This window comes from Ursus maritimus, unplaced genomic scaffold (genome assembly GCF_017311325.1).
Source record: "Ursus maritimus isolate PB19 unplaced genomic scaffold, ASM1731132v1 scaffold_36, whole genome shotgun sequence".
In the NCBI taxonomy this organism is placed as follows: Eukaryota; Metazoa; Chordata; class Mammalia; order Carnivora; family Ursidae; genus Ursus; species Ursus maritimus.
The window spans coordinates 21,151,467-21,177,526 of record NW_024426230.1 but is presented as its reverse complement, the minus strand read 5'-3'; the positions used below and the strand labels follow the sequence as shown (position 1 = coordinate 21,177,526).

The window sequence follows — 26,060 nt, the reverse complement described above, 5'->3', positions numbered from 1 at the left end:
AAGTGTTGTTTTCCACTTCCTTAGTGAAATCACAGGATAGCATTTTGAATTTCCACAGTAAAAAGGACAAATTTGCTTGGAGAAGGATTGATCGATCACCAATAATCCATTCAGTTGTATTGTCATAAAACTTTTTCTACCTTGTTCGAGAAGTTTTAATAAAAGGCTATGTAGGATACCTCATCCAAATTAAGATACATTGGTAGTTGAATATTCTTGTCCTTCTTGTCTAATAAGCCAAAAAAAAAAATTAAAAAAAAATCTTTTCTAGTGAATACATCCTGGTATTTGATAATCGCTACTCCTTGTCTAAGTAATCACAGGTCTCTGATATAGCAGACAGTGCGGATCATTTCTTTTTATTCCTCTTTTACTTCAGTTCCTAAGGAAATCTGAGTAAATCCTAAATCCATATCAAAATTGTTTGTTCTATTAGATCTAATTGGATGACGATTTTCCCTGATAAAGAAAATATAAACAAGAAAGATTAGCAGTTCTTTCTCCCTCAGCTGGTGGATTTGCTTTTTTTCTTTTTCTTTTTCTTTTCCTTTTTTTTTTTTTTTTTTTTTTTTTTTTTTTTTTTTAACTACACACGGCTAACATTTTTAGATCTTTCATATTTGGAGCTTCTTAGAGCATTCTTGACTTTAGACACGTCAACTCATTTTCTAAGTTCTTACCACTTGATTTAGGCATTCACATTCATCTTGCATTATCTCTACTTTGAAATATCTAAGAACCGAATACCAAATTGCTATTTGTAAATTAAATTATTTTCCTTAGGTGTCTTTTCCTTTTTTCCGGTTATAGCTTTATTTGCAGTGATAGAGTCAGATTTCATCTTTGGTTTCTCGCTTTCTTGTTCAGGTGTATTTTCTTAGAGTATGTGGGTCATGGCCCATTTCTCCCTGTAAACTGAAGGGCTGCCTGGTTTTCTCTGCAGAATTTACCCAACTCTGCCCATCGTTCCCCTCCTTTGCTCTCATGTTCCTCAAAACTTTCATTCCCAATGTCTCCACCTTCTAAGTCAAATTTAGCAGAAAAGTAGTTACCATTAGAGTCTTCCCCCGAATACCTTTTTAGCAGAATTAGACTTCCTCCTAAGAGGGATCCAGCTAACTGAAGCCCTTCCTTCTGGTCCACGTCTTGTGCTCATTACTAATAAACTACTTTCTGTATTATGTTTGGCTACGATCACTACACTATTTTCCAGTGGCAGTTTCCCTTCTTTTCAGATTTTCCTCTCCTATATTAGCATCTCCTATAAATTCCTATCTTTACGTTTCTGGATCATAAAACTAGTATATAACTCCCTGATACGCAATGATGCACATTTCCCAGTCACTGTGTTGTTCCTTGTGAACAAATTAGGTAATTTCCCCCTACTCTGCTACTTTAGAATAAATGCTATATGTGTGCATATGTGTGTATAAGTTTCCCTATGTTTTCCTAAAATTATGAATTCCAATCGTACCTGGCTTCCAATGCTAGCCAGTCTAGCCTCACCATTTTTTAGCTAGATACCCTTCAGCCGGTTTCTGAACATACCTAAGTCTAGGTTCCTACCCTATAAATTGAAGAGAATGATACTGATTGGGCCATTGGACGTGGAGTGGAAAATGTTCTGCACTTGCCCCCCAGGCCAGCTTCCCCTGTGCGGGGCACTCCTTACACAAACATCTGTGGCAATTCTTACACTCATCCACTGAAATTGTGTAAGGACTAAAAAAAGAGAGTGCATTTTGAGACCTTAACACGTCTACTGTTTTTTAGTTTTATTCGGTATGCCATATATCCTAGGCCTAAGTATGTTTCCAAGTCATGATTTTAACAAAATAATTTCTGGGCATTTTTGTCCCTATGTCTTATTTTCATTTCAAACCTGTTGTCCTCCGTAATATCCATTTTATGGATTCACATTTTTCTCTTCCACCTCGAGTCTTAGTTGAAAGCCTTCTTGATCAGATCAGTAAGGCTGCTGCTAATACTGTTCTTTCTAAGTTCGTGAGATCCCTGCCATTCGCTGGAGGAAAAATACTTCTGGTGTTATAAGCGTTGGTCTGGAAAACAATTCCTGTCTCTCACACAATTTTTGAAGCTAATTCTTTCCTCGCCAAGCATTTTTTCTGGGTTTCTTTATTCTTCAAGATTTTCTTTTATATTTAGAAATGAGTGTTTCTTAGAAAGAAATAAGTGCTTTTTTCTTTATAATACTGTATTTTAATTGGTAATTTTACTCAGATACTATGTCTTGCCACGGGAGAGAAAGTTGATATGTATTTTGGGGAGATCGCAATAAAGAGTAATGGCCTCGTGCAGTTCTGACAGCGTGAGTAGGGAGGCGGCGTTTGTAAAACGGAAGGAGCGTGAATATCCACTTGTCTTTTCGCCACTACCATGTTCTGTACACTTACCCTTACATGAAGAAATCTTTACATGCAAAATAGCCTCGAAACAACATTTCTTTTGGAAAATCTCCTTATACACCAAAGTTCTTGATGATAGGAAACCATCCCAGATACAGTGAAAGTGATACAGTTCTTTTAAGAATATCCCCCTGCTTAATAATAGGAAACAAAGGCATTAATGTAAAATAAGGTTATTTCTTCTATATTATCTTAGAAAATTTAGATTTCTTCTTTTTCAGGCATGTACGTTTAGATATCAACATTTTTTTTTTTAAGGTTTTATTTATTTATTTGACAGAGATAGAGACAGCCAGCGAGAGAGGGAACACAAGCAGGGGGAGTGGGAGAGGAAGAAGCAGGCTCCCAGTGGAGGAGCCTGATGTGGGGCTCGATCCCAGAACGCCGGGATCACGCCCTGAGCTGAAGGCAGACGCTTAACCGCTGTGCCACCCAGGCGCCCCAGATATCAACATTTTTTAAGACACGATCAGATACAAGCATTTTAAAAAAATCACTCTTGAATTCTGACCTAATGACCAGTGTAATGAAGATTTTCTATTACGTACAAATGGCTTTTTTCATCTCCTAAGCTATGTCAGAATCTTGACTCAAGAGCTTTCGAATATAATCACTGTAACTTGGGTGATATTTGGATACACAATGTTAGGAATGTACCCTCAGCAACATAAGTTTAAAAAATGGATGCTCTTCCCTAATAATTAATATTTATGCCTTTGATTATGAGACCAACTTTTCTACAAGGGATTATTAATAATTTATGCCACATATTTCCTGTTTTTAAAGACTTATTTATTTAGCCTATATTTTTATTTTGAGCCTATGCATCTAAATAATTTCTTCTTTCTGCAAAATGTGTCGGTTATCTACCTCCCCTTTTTATATTGAACATAGCTTTAATTATGCGATACATTTCTGTATTAAATGAAGTCTGAAAAACAAATTTGACTCTTTAAAATTAATGGCAGATTCAGCTCTAGAGAGCCCCATTTTGTTTTTCAGCTGGACACTGTGAGAAACCTTGTTATCTATTCTTAAATTTAAGGTGATAAGATCACTGCTGTGTTATTAAATTTACCACAGCTGGACGGAGTTGGTGGACTGAACCCAGCATTTCTCTAGCTTTCTGGTAAAATTGGTTAGTTATTTCAATTAAGCTATTTGGCCTGTATTTAAATATGATAAGGAAATTTCTCTAGAAAATTTGAGTATTGGCTTATATACTTTTCTTAGAAGCTGTTGCAGTGTATTTGAAAAAAAAAAGCACTGGCATTCTGGAGGTACTGTTTTAAGAGACTTAGAGAACAAAAATATCATGTGAAGTCAAAAATATTAATGTGTGGAAAAAAGTTTTCTCAAGATCTTAATGTCCTTAATTTATACTTTTTAGGCTCAGCTAAGCAATTGTTTAATCTCCTTTGACAGCTACTAGCCTCCAATTATTTGCTTCATTTCTTGCTTAACAGCAAAGAGAAAAGGTTATTTGAATGTCTGCTTTCCTTGGTATCTAAGGAATTAAGAAACAAGCAAAACTCTTTCTGGCTCATCTGAATATACCATAAACAACATAAACATTATTTGGCTACATTTGAAACATACACAGCTATAGTTTCTCATAATAAAGAATTTTAGACTTTCTCGTAGTTTCTTTTTTATACTCTGCCGTAGAGATGCACAATGAATGTGGCTTTTTGACTGTCCCCTGTGGAAAGTAGGATGTGTTATTGAGTAAAATGAAATTGCCACTGTTCCTGTCTTTTTGACTTATGACCTATTGAAATGCTTAGAATTATCCTATTCCTTTGATCACACAGTCAGTCAACAAAACTTTAAGTAAATTGATCCTACAGTGATTACCAGGAGTTCAAGAAGTAAGCATTGCCCTTAGCGTCTTAGTGAAGCAGGTGCTATCAGAGGGTGTGTACAAAATGCTACAGAAACAAGTATTTAGGAGCAGTTAGTGCTGCAAGGCAGTGAGGTTAAGAGACATGATCACCAAGGTACAGACTGGTTTGTTAGTTTTCATAGGTTTATACTCAATTTTTTTTTCATAAATAGTAATCCTTAATAATGACGAATCGAGAAATCACTAATTGCAAAGATGCTTTTTGGTATAATTATTAGATGAATTTATTATCAATTTCAGTGTGGTCTTCATACATGTGACTGTAGTGACTGAGCCATAGTTTATTTTTCCTTCCACTTAAAATACTTCTTGTTATTTTATTAAATAATTTGGTGGTTTTTTTGTTTTTTTTTTTAGTAAAGCCTTCATGTTATAGTAGATCATAGTAATTAAAAATTTATAAATTTATTGTATACACAAATGACTATATGTGTGACAATTGTGGCTATTAATATGGCTAAGTACCTAGTTTAATGTGTTTATAGAAGCAGAAAATTTTAAGGAACAGGCAGTATAATTGGTTGGTCATGGGGGATGACTTTTAATGCTTTAGCAACTTGTATGAGGAAAGTACTGGCAGCCTGCAGATGCTGAAATATATGAGAGTAATGTACGTGATTGGCTGAAGCTAGTTGGTCAGATTTTGTTGAGAGAGATGTTTGGAGGAACCATGTGACATAGGGCATTTCACGCCAGCCTTGGGAAGTCAGTGGGGAATTGATAGATGATCTGAATTCATTGTATAGTCTTTTTTTTTTTTTAAGATTTTATTTATTTATTCAGCAGAGATAGAGACAGCCAGCGAGAGAGGGAACACAAGCAGGGGGAGTGGGAGAGGAAGAAGCAGGCTCCCAGTGGAGGAGCCTGATGTGGGGCTCGATCCCATAACGCCGGGATCACGCCCTGAGCCGAAGGCAGACACTTAACTGCTGTGCCACCCAAGCGCCCCTCATTGTATAGTCTTAAATCATGAATAAAATGGCATCTTCTGTAGATTAATCTGATCATATCCTATATAGTATATTAAATGATATTACAATAGAGGCAGAGAAAAAATTAGGCACTTTTGAAGTAAGGTTGAGTAAGATTTAGATTAGAGTCTTGAAAGGGGAAAGAAAGAAAAATTGAATTAAGAAAATGTTGAAATGGACAGAACTTGAATACTGATTTAATTTTTGAGAAACAGTTTTTAAAAGTACAGTGACATTTGTTCTCTGCCATTTACTTCCAGTCTCTTTAGTGAATGTTCTGGAAATCATCAAATATATAGATGAAGAAGAGAGCAGGTGAGAGAGAGAAAGGTAGAGAAGCCATTTTGTTAATGGTCTCTTTGGCTCTGGAAAAGAAATAAACCATAAGCCAGTTCATAAAAAGTGGTTATCTCCATCTTCCAAATCAAGGACACTGCACATGTACTCTTCATTCATTCCCATAAATACTAACTTCACAATGTAATTACCAGGAGGAATAAATACAATAAATCTGAGATGATGAGCCATGGGCCTTTGATGTGAAAGGCTTTGTGAAATAGGGGTACTTTGTCTTGGAAAATTCGAACTACTTTCTGAAGAATTTTCTGAGTCTGTGGCCCTTTGTACTAATTTCATTTTATGTAGTAATACTGCTCAGGAAAATAAATTAGTATTTTCCTTTTCCTTGACCCAGAATATAGTGGAAAAAGAGCAACCTCAAAGAGACTTTTGGAGTGAAAGAGTGTTAAATTATTGACAAAAGTAAGATATTGAATCAAAGTTTGCAAGAATGCTCAGATTTTTGAACTGGACTTGTTAAATTTGAATGATAGTGAACATAAACCAAATAAAGGGAGCCTGGTTAGGAAGATGCTACTAGAATTTGAGTGAATACTTCCCTTCGAATATGTAAGCTTACAGGTCAGAAGCATTAGACACAAGAACTGAAGGCAGCAAAAATGTAGAGACATAAATTTACTGCATGAACACAGCAAGGATAGAAGTTCCAGTGAAAAAGAAATAACCATGAGGTAGAAAAATCTGCTGTGTCATGAAAACTAAGGAAAGAATGTGTGAATGTGTACGGGGTGGAAGGGCTGGTATTTGTAATTTCAAACAAATTTTAAAAGTTTAAAAAGGCCTAAAGATAAAAAATACAGACAAACCAGTGTTGCTTTTTTAAGGTAATTAAGAGGGCAAAGGAAAAAAAAATGTAGATAGGTTTAATATTATTCCAAGGTCAACTGATTACAGGTCAAATTAAATTGCCCGGAGCCTATCCAGGCTGTCCATTTGAATCAGTATTTTATTAAGAAGAGAAGACGGATTCATATATTTCATTGGATAAAAGAACACTTCTTAAATGTCTCAATTCCATCTCTTACAGTCTGTAAATACATGGTTATTATGGATTCCAAGAATTTGCTCCAAATCAAAGAAACTACCGCATAGACATATATATAATATATTCTGTGCTATTATATATATTATATAAATTCAGAGTCTTAAATGACTAGGATTATAAAGGTCAGTGGAAAGCAGTCATTCATTCAATGACTTTTTTTTTTTTTTTAGATTTATTTATTTTAGAGACAGAGAGCAAGAACACAGGGTGGGGAGGAGCAGAGGGAGAGAGAGAATCTCACGCAGTAGAGCCTGCTGGGGGCTCGATCTCATGACCCCGAGATTATGACCCGAGCTGAAATCAAGAGTCGGACACTTAACCAACTGAGCCACCGAGGCACCCCTTCACCTGATTTTAAGGGAAAAAAATATCAAAACTCGAAATGGAGAATGGAGTTAATCGAGTCTTTTTTTAAATTAAGCTTTTTATTTTAATTATAGTGTAGTTAGTATACAGTGTTATGTTAGTTTCAGGTGGACAATGTAGAAATTCAACTAGTCCATACAACACCCTGTGCTCATCACAAGTGCACTCCTTAATCCCCATCGCCGATTTTACCCATTCCCCCACACCCCCTCCCCTCTGGGTACCATTAGTTTGTTCTCTATAATTAAGAGTCTGTGTCTTAGTTTCTCTCTCTTTTTTCCTTTGCTCATTTGTTTCTTAAATTCCACATACGAGTGAAACCATGTAGGTATTTGTCTTTCTCTGACTGACTTCACTTAGCGTCACACTCTCTAGCTCCAACCACGTTGTTGCAAATGGCAAGATGTCATTCTTTGTTATGGCTGAGTAATATTCTGCTGCATATATGCGCCAGCTCTTCTTTATCCATTCATCTATCAATGGACACTTGGGCTTCATTTTCTTTTTTTCATGCTTCAACACTATGCAAGTTGTTTGAATTCAGATTTATATATGGATTTATACTCTATGTTTGTACTCCCTGTACTATATCTGTTAATAAACTGAACACTGTTTTCAAATTTGAGTGTGCATCAGAATCACCTGTAGTGCTTGGGAAAACAGTTGCTGGGACCCACCTCCACAGTTTCTGATTTAGTGGGTCTGGGGTACGGCCCAAGTGTTTGTATTTTTAACAACTTCCTGTGTGATCTTGATAAAGCTGTTTCAGTGCCATACTTTGAGAACCACTGTTTCATATGGTCATTCTATATTGAAGAGATTAAGGTCAGATTTCATTTCCATCTTTTGGCATTTTCTTATCATTACTATTCCTATATCTGATCTCAATATAGAAAGGACGGATAAATGCTCTTTCAAGCACAGTGCTAGGCAATGCTGTTCAACACCATTTGTGGATGAATTTGAAATTTACATCTCATAATGGCTAACTTATAATGGGTACAGTGAGTTCCAACCAGAGATGTATCCTCTTCTTATGCCTGGATTGATGCATTTCTAAGGTCAGTGATTATTAAAATATTGTTCTCAGTCCACAGTTGATGAAGATTTACCTGGTGGACTGAGAACTCAAATGCAAATAAATGTTTTCTTTACTTCCGGGCAAGATATACACAGTTTCTTAGGCTTATACCTGTATGCATTTCCAAGGATTTTTTACAAGACACCTATCAATGAGGTATTAAAACTTACTTAATTATGGTATGTGTAAACTAAAATTTACATTTGGTAGTTTCCTAATGACTAACTCAGTGCTTCACAAAGGAACGTGACCACCTTGAAACACTGTTACAACTCCTAAGTGACCATTCCCTCAAATTTCAAGAATGAATGATTGTCAGAGTTGTCTTGTATTAATGATCATTTTCTATTACTTTTTTTCATTTTTAATTATAAATTACCATCACTTTAGCTTTGTCATTTTCAGTTTATGTTAGTTTCTTAAGTTGTCTGAAAATGTGGAGTCATACATATTTTTACACTATTTTCATAACAAAAACCTGATTACTTTTCAGCAGTTAAAATATTTTAACTAAAGTGTCTGGAACAATATTGACCTTTGAATAATAAATGCTGAACGTGACAGATTTCAAAAAAATTACATAATAACTACTGCTTTACCATTGCTTGATAATGGATTGCCTGATTTTCCGTTTGTGTCCTCTGGTTCAAGAAGTTCAAACAAGAAATGCAAAATATCATAAAGTGTTTACGTTGCTTGAGGGGACTCCAAGTTCTGGAAACCAGTTTTGAAGAGATAGAGCATGATGTTAGGAATCTGAAGACCATAGTTTGAATACATGGTCTTTACCTATTCTTACCAGCTGTTCTTGAAGGATGTATACCACACAGTCTGATACTATTCTAGTGCCCTATATATACTTCCATATTTAATTCTTTAATCCACACACTGAGGTAGATATTACTGTTATCCTGTGTTAAGGATGAAGAAAGGATGGGGTTAAGTAACTCACCCGAGATCTCAGAGTTAAATCAAAGGTGAAACTGGGATTTGAACCCAAGCCATTCGGCTTGGAGTCCGACAGGTGTAATTGAGCTGAATATTATTACCTGAGCCTCAGGTCTTTTTCTTTATCTTTTTCTTCTTTTTCTTCTTTCCTTTCCTTTCTCCCCCTTCTTCTTAATTTTTTAATAGTAGACTTTCACCTTGTTTTCTAACCCCCTTGTAATGATTTTTTATTGAAATTTAATACCTCTTTTTGTATGAACTTTAGTTGCTATACATATTTTAAATTATATACTTCTGTGTTTATATTTCTGTGCCCACATAATTAAATATTATATTTTTATTCCTTTAATCTTTCCCATATTTGAGGATACATCTGCTTTTCCACTTAACAGTGTCCATAACTTATACAAACCTTTCTGACTTTGGAAATCTTTTCCTCAATTTTTTATTTTATAATTTATTCAGGTGCGGCATGATATGAATACCTGTTTTTGCTTTTTTAATGGTAAATGAGGAAGAAGTAAAACAATTGTTTGGTTTCAGAATAAATAAAATATAAATTAGAAAAATATGCCAATATAATACTAAATCCCAAAATTTCCTGTGAAATTAGTATCACTCTTGTTTAGATGCAGAAATAATCGTACAAATGTCAAGCTATATAGCCATGTTCTGCAGAGAGTGGTCCTTGGGGAACTGGAATATTAACCTTGTTTGTCTAATTCTGAAATCTCTTTTCCTAACTTCCGTCCTTCGCTGCTGTAAAACTGTGTGCATCTATGAATCATCAGAATGTAAAGTGATGGGATTTGGTTGGAAAGGAGATTGGATAGGCAGCCCAGAGCTCCATCATGAAAAGCTGTCTATGTCTGCTCACCTCTTACTGCTCTTTCTACACACAAATACAAGAAGTTTATAAATTAAAATACCAATGCAAGAATAGCATGTTCACTGTGCTTAAATAAATGAGACTAGACAAAATAGGGTTAGGCTTTATTGTAAATGAATGCTTAAATCTACATTCTGTATCTCATGCCAATTTATTAAGAGGTCACTCAAGAGGAAGAATTCTTTTATGTAATCAACAAAGTGTGTACTTAAGCTGAGATTACATATGCAGAACTCTGCCAAGCATTTGAGAGTTGCCAAAGGGGTGGGGATGGGTAGGTGGCAGGATAGTTCTTGTCCTCAGCAGATGGATAACCAAGCCGGCAATTACAGTACGGTTTGATAGGTATGATAATAGGTGTAGATATAAGGTATTTTGGGAAAACAATGGAGCGGAACCTAAGATAACTTGGGAGGTGAGGAATGCTGACAGAAATAATAGCAAACTTACATGGGAAGGGTGAATAGAGGTTTCCCAGATCAAAGAATGTGGAGGGAATTAACACATGCCTGGGTACAAAGCCAGCACGGTAAATTTAGAGAACTGAAAATAAAGCAGTATATCTGGACCATAGTGCAAGAAAGAAGGAAAAGATCAAGCTGGACATATGAGGGACCAAGGACATGAACTGTTCCAAAGATGCTAGATTTACCTTGAGAGAAGTGGGGAGACACAGAAAGAGCCAAAATAGAGGAGTCAAGTGATCACTACTGTGGTACAAATTCAGAAGGGACCGCATAGCATGAAAGCTGTTGTTCTATTTCAAATGATAATATAACTACCCCACATCGGTGCTGCTGCCTTGGTGATTGGAGAGAAAGTGATGTGGCAACATGAGGATTTGAAGATTACATGTAGGTCGGGGGAAAGAAGGGAGCAAAAGGCAGACATGAAGAAGATGTTCACTATTATGTGCTTGTTGTCTTCTGAAAATCTTATGTCAAAACGTGAATATTTGTTGCTCATTTCAGTATGTTAAGAAAATATTCTTAAATATGATTGTTTGTATTAAGAGGAAAATGAACTGGTGTTGAGATGAATGTTAGGCACATATTTAATGTAATGTTTTCAAGGAAATGTAAAATGGTAAAATTTTAAGAAATCTGAAGGAAGTTTCATGTTATAATGTAAAATAACTTTAATGTATCCCTGCAACTCTTTTTCTTTTAATATTCTAAAATTTATTCTCAGAGACTCATGTCTTAGCAAAATGACACGATAAAAAATTCATGGGAAGTTTTCTTATATTTAATAAGCAGCTCCTCTACTTTGGGAAGCTAATTTTGAACATGTGTATGCTTATCGTATAAGGCGTTGCAATAATAGGTCTTCAAAAAAAGAAAAAAATTTGTAGTTACACTTAAAACATATATATATATATATATATACATATATATATATATATATTTTACTTTATACTGTCTCCTCTATAATTTTATATTATCCTTTCTTTAGAAAGTATCTTAGTGCCCCACAGATATCGGTGGACTAGGTTAAGTGCTTCTCTATATTAACACAAAATGATTTTTACAGTATCAGTTGTTTTTTGGAGGGAGCATGTTGAAGCATGTACCAGCTCCTAAATCTTACTCTTGTGAGATCATTAAAATTCATTCTGTATGCAGAGAATCTGATGAAAATCTGAGAAGGTAGCAAAAGTCTTGTCTTTACTTTTCCCACATGACATCATTTTGAGACAATTTTCAAATCATGTGCATAGGAAGGGGACTTATAGTTCAACCTGGAGGAAAGAAGGAATCTAAATTTGAATAATCAAGTGCATTAGCTAAAATGAAGCAATAATAATTTCTGCATTCATTCGCCATGTAAGTTTTTCTTAAACACTAAATGAGGTAAGGTAAATGACCCAAAAATTCAGTGGCTACATTCATAACTCTTTTTTTTTTACAATCATTTTCTTTTTTTTACAGATTTTATTTATTTATTTGACAGAGATAGAGACAGCCAGCGAGAGAGGGAACACAGGCAGGGGGAGTGGGAGAGGAAGAAGCAGGCTCCCAGCGGAGGAGCCTGATGTGGGGCTCGATCCCATAACGCCAGGATCACGCCCTGAGCCGAAGGCAGACGCTTAACCGCTTTGCCACCCAGGCGCCCCTACATTCATAACTCTTAATTATATTCAAGGATATGAAATAAGTCTGAGTTGCAATATACTTTAAATCTATATATTTTGAGGACCTATTGTGACTGGTCGGTCTGTAAAAACCCGTTGACAATTCGCAAGATAGTCACTTACATAAGAACAAATTGCCAACTAAGAGGAATATGTGAGGTCCTAAGAGGCATTAGGGTAAAGAAAAGAAGTCATGCTTTCAAAGGCATTGACGCGCCTAATGTTTCTATGGTAACTGCATTTTCTTGCTTATTTAAATATTATTTTATGGGGCACTTAGGTGGCTCAGTCAGTTAAGCATCAGACTCTTGATTTCAGCTCAGGTCGTGATCTCAGGGTCCGGAGATGGAGCCCTGGTTAGGCTCTGTGCTGGGTGTGGAGCTTGCTTGAGATTCTCTCTGCCCCTCCCCTATCCTCCCTCCTTCTTGTGCATGCTGTCTCTGTCTCTAAAAGAAAAAAAAATATTTTGAATTTTGTATTCCATAGTCATAAGTTTTAATTGGGATAGAATGTTCCTAAGTAGCTACAAAAAGCTGGCTAGAGTGTCAAGAGATAGGTGACAAAAAATAAAACTGAGAAGGGAAAAGTTGCCCAGGGCAGCATACTTGCCACTAAGAAATCAAGAACTAAGGCCTTAGCTATATTGCAAAATGGCTTTTTTTTTTTTTTTTTTAGCCTTTAGTTTCTGAAATTCTGGACAATGTTTTTAGTGCTCTGAATTTCTAGCCCGTATTTTTAAATAAGCACCAGGAATGGTAATGTTAAGGATCATTCTGATTTTACTGCTGATCAATGGTTAGATGATATGTGTGGCTTTCTTTCATATTCTGTTTTATTGCTAAGAGTGGTATGGTGATTGCCGGGGTTGTTTGAGAGACCTTACGTCAGGGTAACATGAGGTTGCCTGGAACTCTTCCTGTTGCCTTTAAATTGGTACTCGACACCTTACAGCTGAGGACAAAGATGAGCCTCCCACCCCTAGCTAACGGAAAGTCAGAAACAGCCCTAACAACAGACTCAGGAAAAGTTCCTTACCTTGCAAAACTTTCCTTTTCTTTAGGAAGAAATCCTATACACAAATCAGCAGCTATTCTGATTTCAGGTGGAAAAAAAATTGGGAAGAGTGGTGGAACGTAGTGAGACAATGGGGTGAACAGTAATCCTTGTGCTATAAGAAATAGCGTGGTCAGGGAACCCGTTTCTTAGGAGTTGACATTTCGGTACAGACATAAATGAGGTCAAGAGATAGAAGCCACAAAATAATTAAGCGAAGATATTAAAGCACCTCATAAGTATATCAAGGGAAAATAAAAACATGTATAAATGTATATATATTTTATAGTTAGTTTTGTGGGCACCAAATCTTCAAATGTCTATTTGACAAATAGAGTACTCTATTACAAGAAACAGTGGAGATCCAGATTTTAAAAATTTGGTGTGAATCTGATCATTATAATAATGCAAAGGCCAATAGGAAAGAACTGGGCGTTTTGCCAATTAAGGGTATGATTAGCAGACGTTTTCATTTGGTAAGGGAAAGGGAACTGTAAGACACTGGCTGTGTGGGACAGGACAGTGCAGAGCCCACAGTGGACTTGCTGGAAACTAGGACAAGCAAAGAATGAAACTTTGTTTGTAATTGGGATTGCTCAATCAGAGACAGTTGGTAATTAATCTAGGTGTGGGGCTTGAGTTTTTATTAGCTGTCAGTAAATCTAAGAAATGGCACAACATTTTGTCAGGATGGGCAAAATGCCTTCTTTCTGATGCAGAAAGTAAGACATATCTTCCCACTGAGTAAACAACTCAATAATGTTTATGCATGAATTCAATAAATACTAGTCTGGACTGTGAGAATATTACAGTGACTCAAAAAAAAAAAGAAAATCACTTTCCTTCCTGGAGTTGCATTATAAAGAATAAATTAACCCATTGTCAGACAGTTGCGAAGAGCAATGAGTTCTAGCTAACAAATAGCAGGTAAATATATACCATAACCTAGAATAGTGAAATCTTACTGATCCTAAACAGAACATAGAGTCACAGTGTAACAGTCTTTTTCATTGTTTCACTAAGAAAGGGCCGTGACAGGTTTTATTTTACAAAACAACAATAGCAAAGCCCAACTTTTCTATCAATATCCAGATTCATTTCGCATATATTAAAGTTTTGCTTTATCTCTCACAAAATGGAAGAGTCACTTTGGTCCCAATTATTCCTTCATTTTTGAGATGTCCAGAGGATTATAAATTTAGGGGCACAGAGTAAGCACTCAGTAAATATTAGTTCTTACTATTTTAAAGAAAGACTCATTTTAAGATAAGTGAATTTAAGCACTCATTTTGGGGGAACACACTGTCCTGAAGATTAAATGAATGAGATTTTCTCAAAGGCAAGAAAAATGGTCTTTTCTGACCTACGTTTCTTCTTCCACCTGCTATTCTGTCGTGCAATATCTAGCTGGGGGTGGCCTATCGTAGATGCCTAATACTAATCAATGACTTATGCTCTTTTTATAGAATGGCCTTAATGGGCCATTGTTTAAAAATAAAAAAAAAAGTTTCATGAATTATTTAATGTAACATAATGCTTTTTACCTTTTCAGCTATTTTACTTGTACATCTATGCATACTTTCAGTGCCCATTATATAACTGTTGACTGTCAAGGATTTACGTCTACTTCAGTTATTTCTATAATCACCCACTAAGTGGCTCCTGGCTAAAGCGGCAGTTTCGTTTTGTTTTGTTCTAGTTATCTGATTTTCAAAGAATTCAACAAACATGTTTTTTTTTTCCTTGTTGTCATGATGAATTGAACTGCATGCTTATGAATGCTCCTTATTTATTTATTTATTTATTTATTTATTTATTTATTTATTTTTGGTCACTGGCTGATCAGTTATATTGTTAAAAGGAGCTATCAACAAAGGAATTGTAGTTTTACTATAGTTTAATACCATTTTATATAACTAGATAATAAGTTGATAAATTTTAATGTTTCAGAAGTATTACACATTCCTCTATTTCAATTTACTTTCATTTGCTTCTGTTTCCAATTTGTGTGTGGTCTAGCGGGAAGATGAATAATGACACAAACTGGTGTCGTTAATCATGAATGAGATAGTTGGCTTGCAACCTCAAAAGGATCTAAATACAAGTGTAAAATGGAATTTAGAAGCATGAGGACATTTGCCAAGTGAAAAAATAAAACATGGTTTTATTTGTGTTCATGCAAATATTAGTACTAAGTATTTTGACATGGAGTTTTCAACATCCCACCTGCTCAAAAACAGCTCTCTCAATCTTGTGATTGCACCACTGGGAATTGCTTTGAATATCTGAAATTTCTTCTGTCATTATTAGTCTTTTGTATAAAATGAGTTAGTCCTCCAGAGAAGGTGAAATTTTGGACTTTTCATCTAAGTTAAAGTTTTAGCAGCTTATCTCATAATAATGAAATAGGAAATGGTCTTATGAAAATGAAATGAGATGTAGGATAATCATCTGGGTGTAGAGTCTTCTGAGAGATTAAAATGTGTCTGATTGTCTGTTTTGCATAAAGCTGTCCCTGCATGTTTCATTAATATTGTTTGATTAAAGCCGTGACTTTTATGTACCTTCCCATATCTGCAGAGATCCACATTTATTTCCAGTGGTCCCACATAGATTACCCTAGTAATACCACCTCAAAGACCAGGACATAGTTTTCTAAAGGTGCAAGGGCGAAATTTTTAAGAAGCAAGGATGCTGAGACTCTAAAGTTGGATGTATTGAAGGAGACCTTACTTGAGTCCAAAGTTTCTAGTCATTTCATGTTATAAGAATTTTTTAAGAACTAGATATGCTATTCATTATTTATGTATCCCTATTTCTTTAAAAGAAAATATGCTGATGTGGACAGTGAAACATGTTAGCATGTGTATTAGAGACATCAACAAGATTTGATGAAAATAAATGGCTCAGATATGAATTTTCTCAAATATTCTTAGTATGTTTGAAAACTCATGAATACTTCCATTTTAGGTTCTCATCTGAGAATCGTATTAGGCTCAGAAAAGTACTGAGTCTGGCTCAGTGATGCTCTGGACGTCTATTCTTTTATAGATTAGACCCACATCTAATCTTTAAACTAGCACTTTTAGTGATAATGCCAGTGTCAGGGATAATAGCAATGCTGAGATTTTAAATAAAATATTTCAAAGAAAATTTTGTAGTTTGTAAATTTCCCTGTTTGTTAACAAATGTATATTTTGAAACCACTCTTGTTTTATAAAGTGATTCTGATGGACTCACTGTTAAAAATCTTATTCTTCCTTCTAAGCTAACATAAAATTCCTTATAAGCTAGTATAAAATTGTTTCATAATATGGTCTATATTTGTCCATTCTAATTAGATGAACACAAAAAATAGTAGTCAAGAGATTGCTATATACAGAGGTATTTAATATAATTTCAACTTCAAAAAACTGTTGCTTGGAAACCAGATCCTTGTAATAAATGATCAAATAGTGCTCAGGAATTCTCTGTGGTGGAGTGAGAAGAGCACTCCGCTAAGACATACAATACAAGTAACGTGATAGGCACATATTAGACTAACAATGAGTTCAACTAGGTTTGGTCGGAAAATAAGTAAATTATATTGGCTATCTCACACCGTGGCTCTATCATGGAGGTGAGGAAAAGAAATACTTTCTTTGATTGGAAACAGAAATAAGATTCCTGAGGTCAAGTATAAAACTGGACATTTTGGTCAAGATAGAAAATAAAACTCTCGAAGTATGAAGATAAAATTTATTGTTTTGGAGTCGTAAAAAGTCAAGGAATATAACCAACCGTTAATTTTGTCTGTAAAAGCTACACTAGGCTAACTCTGCCCTAACACTGAAATTAAGAGTGTATTTCTCGACATTAAAAAACTGTAATTTTCATTTTCTGGTAAAATCTGTTACGAAGGGGAAACAAGGTTGTACACGCAAAAAGAGAAACACTGATTAATCTATTTAAGTAGATCTGTGGATTCTCAGTGCCTTAGAGATGGCAGCAAATGAAGTATTACCATACACAGTAGAGTAAATCTTGAGAAAATGCATATTTTCTCTCCTATAAAAGGCTAGATAACATTACCTTGAACATACTTCAGATCCTTAGTCATTATTAGTTGATAGTATGAGGATATTATGGCCATATATGAAGCAATAAAGACAGACAAATAGTGAGAAGAAACCCTTGTTGTAGCTCTCATATTATATATTTTCTGTATCAACACAAAGCAGTTGTTTTGAAAACAGAACAGAACAAAGCTCAGTTGTAGGAAAATTCCTTTTAGCGTAGCGAAAATGCTAGTATTTTGGAAGATAGTTGTTGTTGTTGTTGTTCTCAACCAGTATAACTTCTGTGTATTCAAACATATGTAGGAAAAACCATATTTGGGAAAAGATTAAAAAAGCACATCCTGTATATAGTTTTTCCATGCAGATTGAGGGAGGAAGGAAATATATCTGGAAAGGGGTAGAAGGTGGAGGTTCATAAATCTGTAAAGTTTCATCTCTTTTTAAAAGAGATCTGAGCAAAATATAAAATATGAAGTTCATTTTATCAATAATTACGTGGCTAATTTTTTATATATTCTGTGTAGTTTTGGCAATTTAACATTTTCCATCGCTTTAAAACTGTTTTTAAATTTAAATGCTTCTGTGGTTCAGATGTTTGGTTTTGTTGTCACACAGTCTAATTAATGACTTCCATGAACTTGCGGCAAATGTTCAGCCTGCTCAGTTATTAGTAGACTGGGACAGCTAATAGTGGATTATGATACAGGGTTAGCGGTACCTCTCGTGTACAGAAGTAGATATTCCACAGTGTTCAAATACTCATCAGTTTTAGTGCTACAGTGGATTACAAAGACCATCCTTATTACTGCTGAGGAAACTGCAGCCCTCAATTTCTTCGTGTGTCTAAATACAAATAGCTAATAGGTGTAAAAACAGAACTAGAAACCCAGTAACCAGATTTAAGTATTCAGTCCTTAACCATCCTGGAACCTTTCGTTTTTTAAGACATTCAACTCCATTGGATCCCTTTTCTGTCCTAAATTTCTGATGAACAAATCTTGTCAAGTAATGCCCTTCGGTTTTTATGATAAAATTCTAGTAATATGTGTGAGCTACAGAGAGCTTCAAAAGCTATCATTTTAAAAAACTATTAAAAAAATGCAACAAAAAGTTCTACTTGAAATAGAAGAAAAACTATAAAAAAAGCACTTCATGTTTCCACAACTCTAGAAGGTTCATGTGCAGTCATGGGTGTACTGTCGTACTGCAAAACCCAGATGATGTGGTAACAAACTGTATTCTAAAAATGTAGAATTTTTTTCAGTGTAATTTTCATGAGATTCCTTGTTCATTATTCAACTTTCCTGACTTACTTGTCTTATCACACTTATTACTCTCTGATATATTATTATTTCCTTATCATTTAGTATTGTTTCCCACAGCCAAAATGTTAGCTTTGTGAAAGCTGGGCATTTTTCTTTTATTCTTATTCCCGTTGTTGTTGTTATTGTTAATTTTTTTTTTATTGGACGTTCCTAGTGTCTAAATAAGGAATACTATATATCTCAGTCTAGTTAAGTTCCTGACACATAGTATGCATCAGATAATTTTTTAAGTAAATTAATAATGGCACATGATAAAAATTCCACTATTTATCACTTGCGTGGATATTGAGAAGTAAAAAGCAAAAAGTAATAATTCAAATATTAACTTTTTCAAGATCAAGATCTGGGTGACACTGTTTAAAAAATGAACTAAAACTAATTTAAGAATAGAAGTGTCTCTTTATATGAAGACATTATACTACTTCTACATTTGCATATGGTTTTCATAAAACCCTTTCTTGTAAAGCAGCAGAAAAGAAAGAAAATACTACATCATGCTTATATGTCCCAGTAGAGGGGGATGAAAGAATAAAGCTCATCAGTGACTGCATTTGGACCATAGTAGCAATTGTATACCTTATGAAGTTGTTGCTGAAAGCTCCAGAAGCCCAAGCAACACTGTTCGTGGTGATGAATGATTAAGATCATTGCACAAGCCATAGTTACCTCTCTTTAAGTTTACTTCCAGGCTTAGCTACAGTTCTTCGATGAAGATTGTCATGCCAGGATGGCCCAGGAAAGCTCCAGGCCACACAGGCTCAGTTCTCCATCTTTAATCTCTAGCAGTGAGCCTGGATAGTTCAAGTTAAGGGAAGGTGTAAGCACGGCTTTCTGAAGTGGTTGGGAGAGCTAGAGACGATTACAGATTGTTGAAATAGTGTTTGCAAAGGTATAGAAGCATGGAAGAAGAGGTTTTGTTCTCTTTTATTCATTGATTATCCCCAGTGCCTAGACTATTGGTACAGTACTAAATTGTTGCACACGGATTCAATCATTGTGCAATAATTTAGCTGGACATTAATTCTAGGGGTTATTTTCCTTTCCTTACAGTTTAAAAATATTGCTTCATTGTCTTTTGTATGCACTGGTGCTATTAAGAAGCATGATGTTAATGTTCTTTTCCATCTTTTCTCATTGAATAATCCCTGCTTGCTAGACGCTTCCAATATTTTCTTCTTCTTTGATATTTTTAAGTTTCACTCTAACAAGTTAAAGTGTGTTTGTGTGTCTTTTTCCTATCCTTATGTATACCTTCAGTAGTTTCAAAGTCTTCAATATGAAGTCATTTTAAATTAAAAAAAATTTTATTTTGAAATAATTATAGATTCATGAGAGGTTACACAGAAACATATAGGGAAGTTCCATGAACCACTCCTCCAACCCATTGCCAAGCCATAGACTGACACAAATAGGGTATGTTGTCAAAACCAAGAAATTTACATTGTTACAATCCATGGAATTTAATGGGAATTCACCAGTTATGCGGGCACTCATTCACCCCTCAGTGAAACCTTTTTTACTGTTATCCTGGAAATGCTTTGTCATGTGTAATTATCTTCTTAGAGAAAAAGAATAGGGAAGAAAGAAAACACTCAGATTTGGTTCCTCAGCAGAAAAAGCCTGAATAGTGATCGATCCATAATGATGATGAGGGGCAGGAGAGAAAACAAGTTATGTGCTAAGCTATCTCCTCTTTCTGATGTGACCCTTTTTCCATTAGGGTCTGTAGTTTTCCCATCAGGTCCATTAATCAACCTCTTACTTTAAAGGTGTCTCCAGGGTTGGTTTGGAAAGAGGCAAAAATCCTGTTAAATTTCCTTTCTATGGAGAACCACATTATTGACTACTAAATGCTACCTTTGCTTAATCTGACCTAAAATTTATACCGTGTTCTAATACTTTTGTTGATTCTGTCTGTCTAATTAAAATGATTGACATTCTTTGAATTCCTTGGGTGATCTTGATGTAACATTTCATTTTCTTGCCAAACCCCTACCCCCCCATTTAGTCTTACAGTCTTACCATAGAACATTTGCGTTTAATCTTTCTTTCCCAACCTCCATATATTTTCTTTAAAGGAGCCACTATATCATATGTGGTTGCCATTACTGTACATTATTTATCAAGTACCAAAGAACATGTCAATGAATAATGTTCTTGGAGTTTTGGTTTTACCTCCTTAGACCCACACACTTGATAAATCTGCACTCGGACACCTCATTTGCCTCTTAATTATAACATGTCTAAATCCTGACCTATTCTATCTGAAGCCTGGTCTTTCTCCAGGGTCCCCATTACACTGAGTAGTTTCATCATCCATCCCATTGCTCAAGCCAGAGAGAAACTGGGAATAATTCTTGACCCTTACCTTTATTTCATTTCCCATATCCAGGTCATCCATTTTCCACCAATTTTATCTCTTGAATGTCCCTCAAATCCTTTTACTTTTATCCAACTCTTCCATGATCACCAAGTCCAATTTCTTGCCAGAGAAATTGCCAGAGCCTCTTGCTGAGTAAATTCTTACCTCCTCCAAATTGTTTTCCGTAATTAACCATACATTTTTAATTGCTAATATTTTCTTTTTGATAATCCAAAGTCTTACATATATATTAAGAACTCTGTCATATATTTTGGAAATTTTCTTCCGTGTACTTATCTTCTCATTTAAATGTTATTTTTACTGTGCATGCAACTGAATATTTCCATCTTATGGTTTCTGAATTTGAAGTGTTCTTGGAACAGTCTAGCACACTCAAGGGGCTAAACAAAATCTCAAATGTTTACCTCTACTACTTTTGTGGTTTCACCTTTTGCTTTAAAATTAGGATCTAAATTCCACGTATGAGTGAAATCATATAGTATTTGTCTTTCTCTGACTATTTCACTTAGCATAATGCTCTCTAGCTCCATCCACATCATTGCAAATTAAGAAACAAAACAGATGAACATAGGGGGAAAACGATGAAAGAGAGAAGCAAGCCATAAAAGAGACTCTTAACTATAGAGAACATACCGAGGGTTTCTGTAGGCAGGTGGGTGGGGGGATGGGTTAAATCGGTGATGGAGATTAAGGAGGGCACTTGTGACGAGCACTGGGTGTTGTATGCAAGGGACGAATCACTAAATTCTACACTTGAAACTAATGTTACACTGTATGCTAACCAACTGGAATTCAAATAAAATTTGAAACAAAAAAGAAAAATAAAATTAAGATCTAGCTGTAATTGAGGTAGGTAAATTTTCCAATTTAAGAAAATGGATAAAGATGATTGCAGTCCCCAAAGTAGGCCAGCTCCCGATGGTAATCATGTTATGCATCCCCAACTTATAATTACACATTTTTCAGTGATAATTAAATTAATCTCTCTCTCACTGTATCCTTTCCACATACATACCACTTGCCTCTCAGTAACGCTAGTAGGACTGGCAGATGTAATTATTGTTGTATTAGCTAACACATATGTAATGCTTACTTTGTGTCAAACATTGTTTTGAGTGCTTTCCATCTATTAACGCTTTTAATCCCCCCAACATCTCAATAAGCCAGTTACTAGTTTCGATTTCAAGCTCTGTGAAGAACAAGGATTCTGTCTCATTTGTTTGAGTAACAGGCTCTCAATAGATGGCTTTGAATGGGAATTAATCAACCAATGATATTGTGCAATGTTTTCCATTAAAATAAAATATAATTGACATTAGTTACTGAAAATGCAGTTTCAGGACACCTGGGTGACAGTCCATTAAGTGTCTGCCTTCAGCTTAAGTCATGATCCCAGGGTCCTGGGATCCAGTCCTGCATTGGGCTCCTTTCTCAGTGGGAGCCGGCTTCTCCCTCTGCCTGCCCCTTCCCCCTGCTTGTGCGTTCTCTCTCTCTGACAAATAAATAAAATCTTTAAAAGAAAGAAAGAAAGAAAGAAAGAAAGAAAGAAAGAAAGAAAGAAAATGCAGCTTCAAAATGTCAAATGGCCTCAGGATACACCTTTGCATACATATTGCTTGACTGTTTTCAAAAGTAATATTTTAAGAACATTATGATGACTAAGACATTTTTCTGGAAATAGGAAAGCAGGGCATAGACGTGAGGATGATATCAAGCGTAAATCATATTTAAGCATAGGCATTCTTCAGTAGACATTGATAGATTTTATGCTTAATAAATAAAATAAAATAATAATCGAAATGTGGATTTCACATATAGAGATATGGGTTTTCTGGAAAATCATTTAAATATACTTATTATGTAATAAGACATTGTTTTAATTATCATTTTTTGTGCTATTTGGGGGGACATATAAGTAGCATTTCTTTAAACAAAAGACTGCCGATAAACTGTATTTACTAAGGACAGCTATAGAATAATTTCAGTAATTGTCTAAATTCTAAAATTGGAATCAGGGACACCTGGGTGGCTCAGTCAGTTAAGTGTCTGCCTTTGACTCAGGTCATGATCCCAGGGTCCAACCCTGGGACTGAGCCCCACATCAGGCTCCTTGCTCAGCAGGGAGCCTGCTTCTTCCTCTGTCTGCTGCTCCCCCTGCTTGTGCTTCTCCCTCTGCCTGCCTCTCCTCCTACTTGCACTGCTCACTCTCGCTCTCTCTCTCTGACAAATAAATAAAATCTCAAAAAAAAGAGAGATCTTTAAAATTGGAATCATTTTTGTGTTATAGAAAACACACATATCTAGCTAACCATCTATAGTCGGTAGCATTTTTTTAGAATGAGGTACATGTTGGCTTCTAAAAATGTCCTTTTAAGTGTGATATGTAAAAAGAAGTATAAAGATGTGATGTGTAATAGGACACATCTTTTGTTTAAGTTCTAAGAACTTACAGATTTTGATACTTTCCCTTTAATAAGAAAACTTTGTTGCTAGAACCGTGTGGTACAAAGTTCTAATACAACGTTGTGGTATATTTGTAGTATATTAGATTATTGTTCATTAAAAGTTTATTTCTCCCCAGTCCTGGTCTTCGAAAGAGCGTATCCTTTACTCACAGATGTGGAACTTGGTTACGTGATTTACCTTTGTCATTTTAGAATATATGTAGAAATGATAGAGGCTAGTTCTAAGCACAGTCATTAAAAGACCTTGCAAAGCTCTACTCACCCTCCAAAACCATCTGACTTCGTCAGTGTGAAAAACTGCCTTAGGTGGTTTGGTAATCCAAGAAGGGTAAGAGGCATGTGGGGCCGACCTACATTCAACCCATGACTGGAAGAAAGCCCAGTGAGGCCAAGCTTAAATAATCTGAAATCCAACCAACCGATAGATGTACAAGCGAGGAATGAATGTTTATTGTTTGATGCCATGAAGAACTTCTGGTCGCTTGTTACACAGCATTGTTGTGCAACAGCTAAACGAAGCCATAACTAAATGAAGCAATTATTTTTTTACTTTGACATTGATATATTGATATATCTTAAATCGCAGTTCGGCCAAGTGAATCTTTGATAGAAAACAGTGCTAACAAAGCCATACTCTTATTTATTAGAAATGTCCAGGAAATTTTATGTTACAGTTTTACATTGAATAAACTCAACAGTCTGTTTTTTTTTTTTCCTTAAGATGTATAGAAAAAGAAACAAATTGCTGGTATCTACAGTAATTAAGATTATGTATTGCTGTATACAACTAAAAAGACCAAAATGGATAGGAGCCTAAGTGAGATATACGTGTGTCTCCCTCTCACGAAGAACCAGTTCAGCAGCGGCGTCCAGTGTGACGCGTGCAGCACGGTATCCCCGCAGACCAAGGGTATAGCTTTCTGTTGCACTGTCAGAGGACATGACTTGCATTCTTGAGGTTGCCTGATGATCCAAGGTGGCTGCTACAATCGGAGGTATCACAGCCGAATCACATGCCATAGTCAAGTAAAGACAAACAAAATAAAATAAGATCTTTAAAAAACAGCCAATGAATAAAAACCCTTCCTAGTTGGTTAGGCTGTCTTCCCCAGCCTTCCCAGAAGCACCAACCAGCATTTCTACCTTGATCTCAGTGGCCAGGATTAGGTCACATGACCAAAGGGAGGCCCAGAAACGTAGCAGCCCTAAAAGCTGGGTTCTCTTGCTCAAGAGTCAGGGGACTGGAAATGGGTTAGAACGTGGCAGTTCCAGTGACACTGCTTTATTTTTTTTTTTCACTAAGAAAAGTGTTGTATCTCATTGGCCATAAAATCACTAGAAGGTAAGATTTATAAGTAAGAAAATTTGAAATCTAAATTTTTTAAGACTTGTAAAAAACCTGCACAGTTTGAAAATTATCTTTAAGCTGTTTTAATATATTTTATATAACACTTCAAAATTGGTGTCTCAATTTAACACTGATACAATATAAAAAGAAATTACTCCACTTGGTTCATCATTGTTATTGGGTTGGGTTTTTTTTTTTGTTTTTTTGTTTTGTTTTGTTTTTTTGTGCCCGTTCTTAGGTGAGTTCGAATGTATAAATAAATGTATCAGTCAATGAAGTTGTGTAATGTTTCCCATGAAAAGAGAATATTATTGACATTTTTAAAATCCAAAATACAGTAAGATATGCTCATCTCTATTTATACATCTGTGTGAGCATTGCTTGTTTTTCTTACTGTTTTTTCTTCTAAGCCTTTGAGAACATTTTGATGATTAAGACTTTTTATCATTGGCAATAATTGAATTAAAGCTATAACACACCAATACATTCAAATTTTTATATCATTATTTTCTATTACATAAAGTTTATGAAAACATAGTAACCTCAGGCTTCTCCTGGAGTGTCAAATTGATTGCCCAAGTGGATATTTATTTAAGTTGTATCAAGCTAAAATAGTCTAAGAAAACTTATAATATATTCATAGGGACATCACAAATTTCAACTATGTTTAAATAATATGTCTAAGTACATACTGAGTGCTCAATAATGTTACTATTATTTTAAATAATATTACAAAAGAGTAATCTCTCAGCTCCTTTGGTGGCAATATGTAGGATGGGTAGGAATCAGAATTTACTAGAAGGAAGGAATTCATTAAAAGAAGAAGTTGTTGGGGCGCCTGGGTAGCGCAGTCGTTAAGCGTCTGCCTTCGGCTCAGGGCGTGATCCCGGCGTACTGGGATCGAGTCCCACATCAGGCTCCTCCACTGGGAGCCTGCTTCTTCCTCTCCCACTCCCCCTGCCTGTGTTCCCTCTCTCACTGGCTGTCTCTCTGTCAAATAAATAAATAAAATCTCTAAAAAAGATAAAAATAAAAGAAGAAGTTGTTGATGAGATATGGAAAGTCAGCATTTATAGGATCAAAATATAAAACTATTAGTAATGGGGCGCCTGGGTGGCACAGCGGTTGAGCTTCTGCCTTCGGCGCAGGGCATGATCCTCGTTATGGGATCGAGCCCCACATCAGGCTCCTCCGCCGTGAGCCTGCTTCTTCCTCTCCCACTCCCCCTGCTTGTGTTCCCTCTCTCACTGGCTGTCTCTATCTTTGTCGAATAAATAAAATCTTTATATATATATATATATA

The 26,060-nt window shown here is 35.5% G+C and overlaps 1 protein-coding gene across 1 annotated transcript in view; it reads left to right on the top strand.

The window, feature by feature from the left end:
- The window catches only part of MDGA2 (MAM domain containing glycosylphosphatidylinositol anchor 2), a 364,476-nt gene that overhangs the window by 277,942 nt on the left and 60,474 nt on the right, over window positions 1-26,060 (top strand). The gene's annotated exons all lie outside the window — the stretch shown is intronic.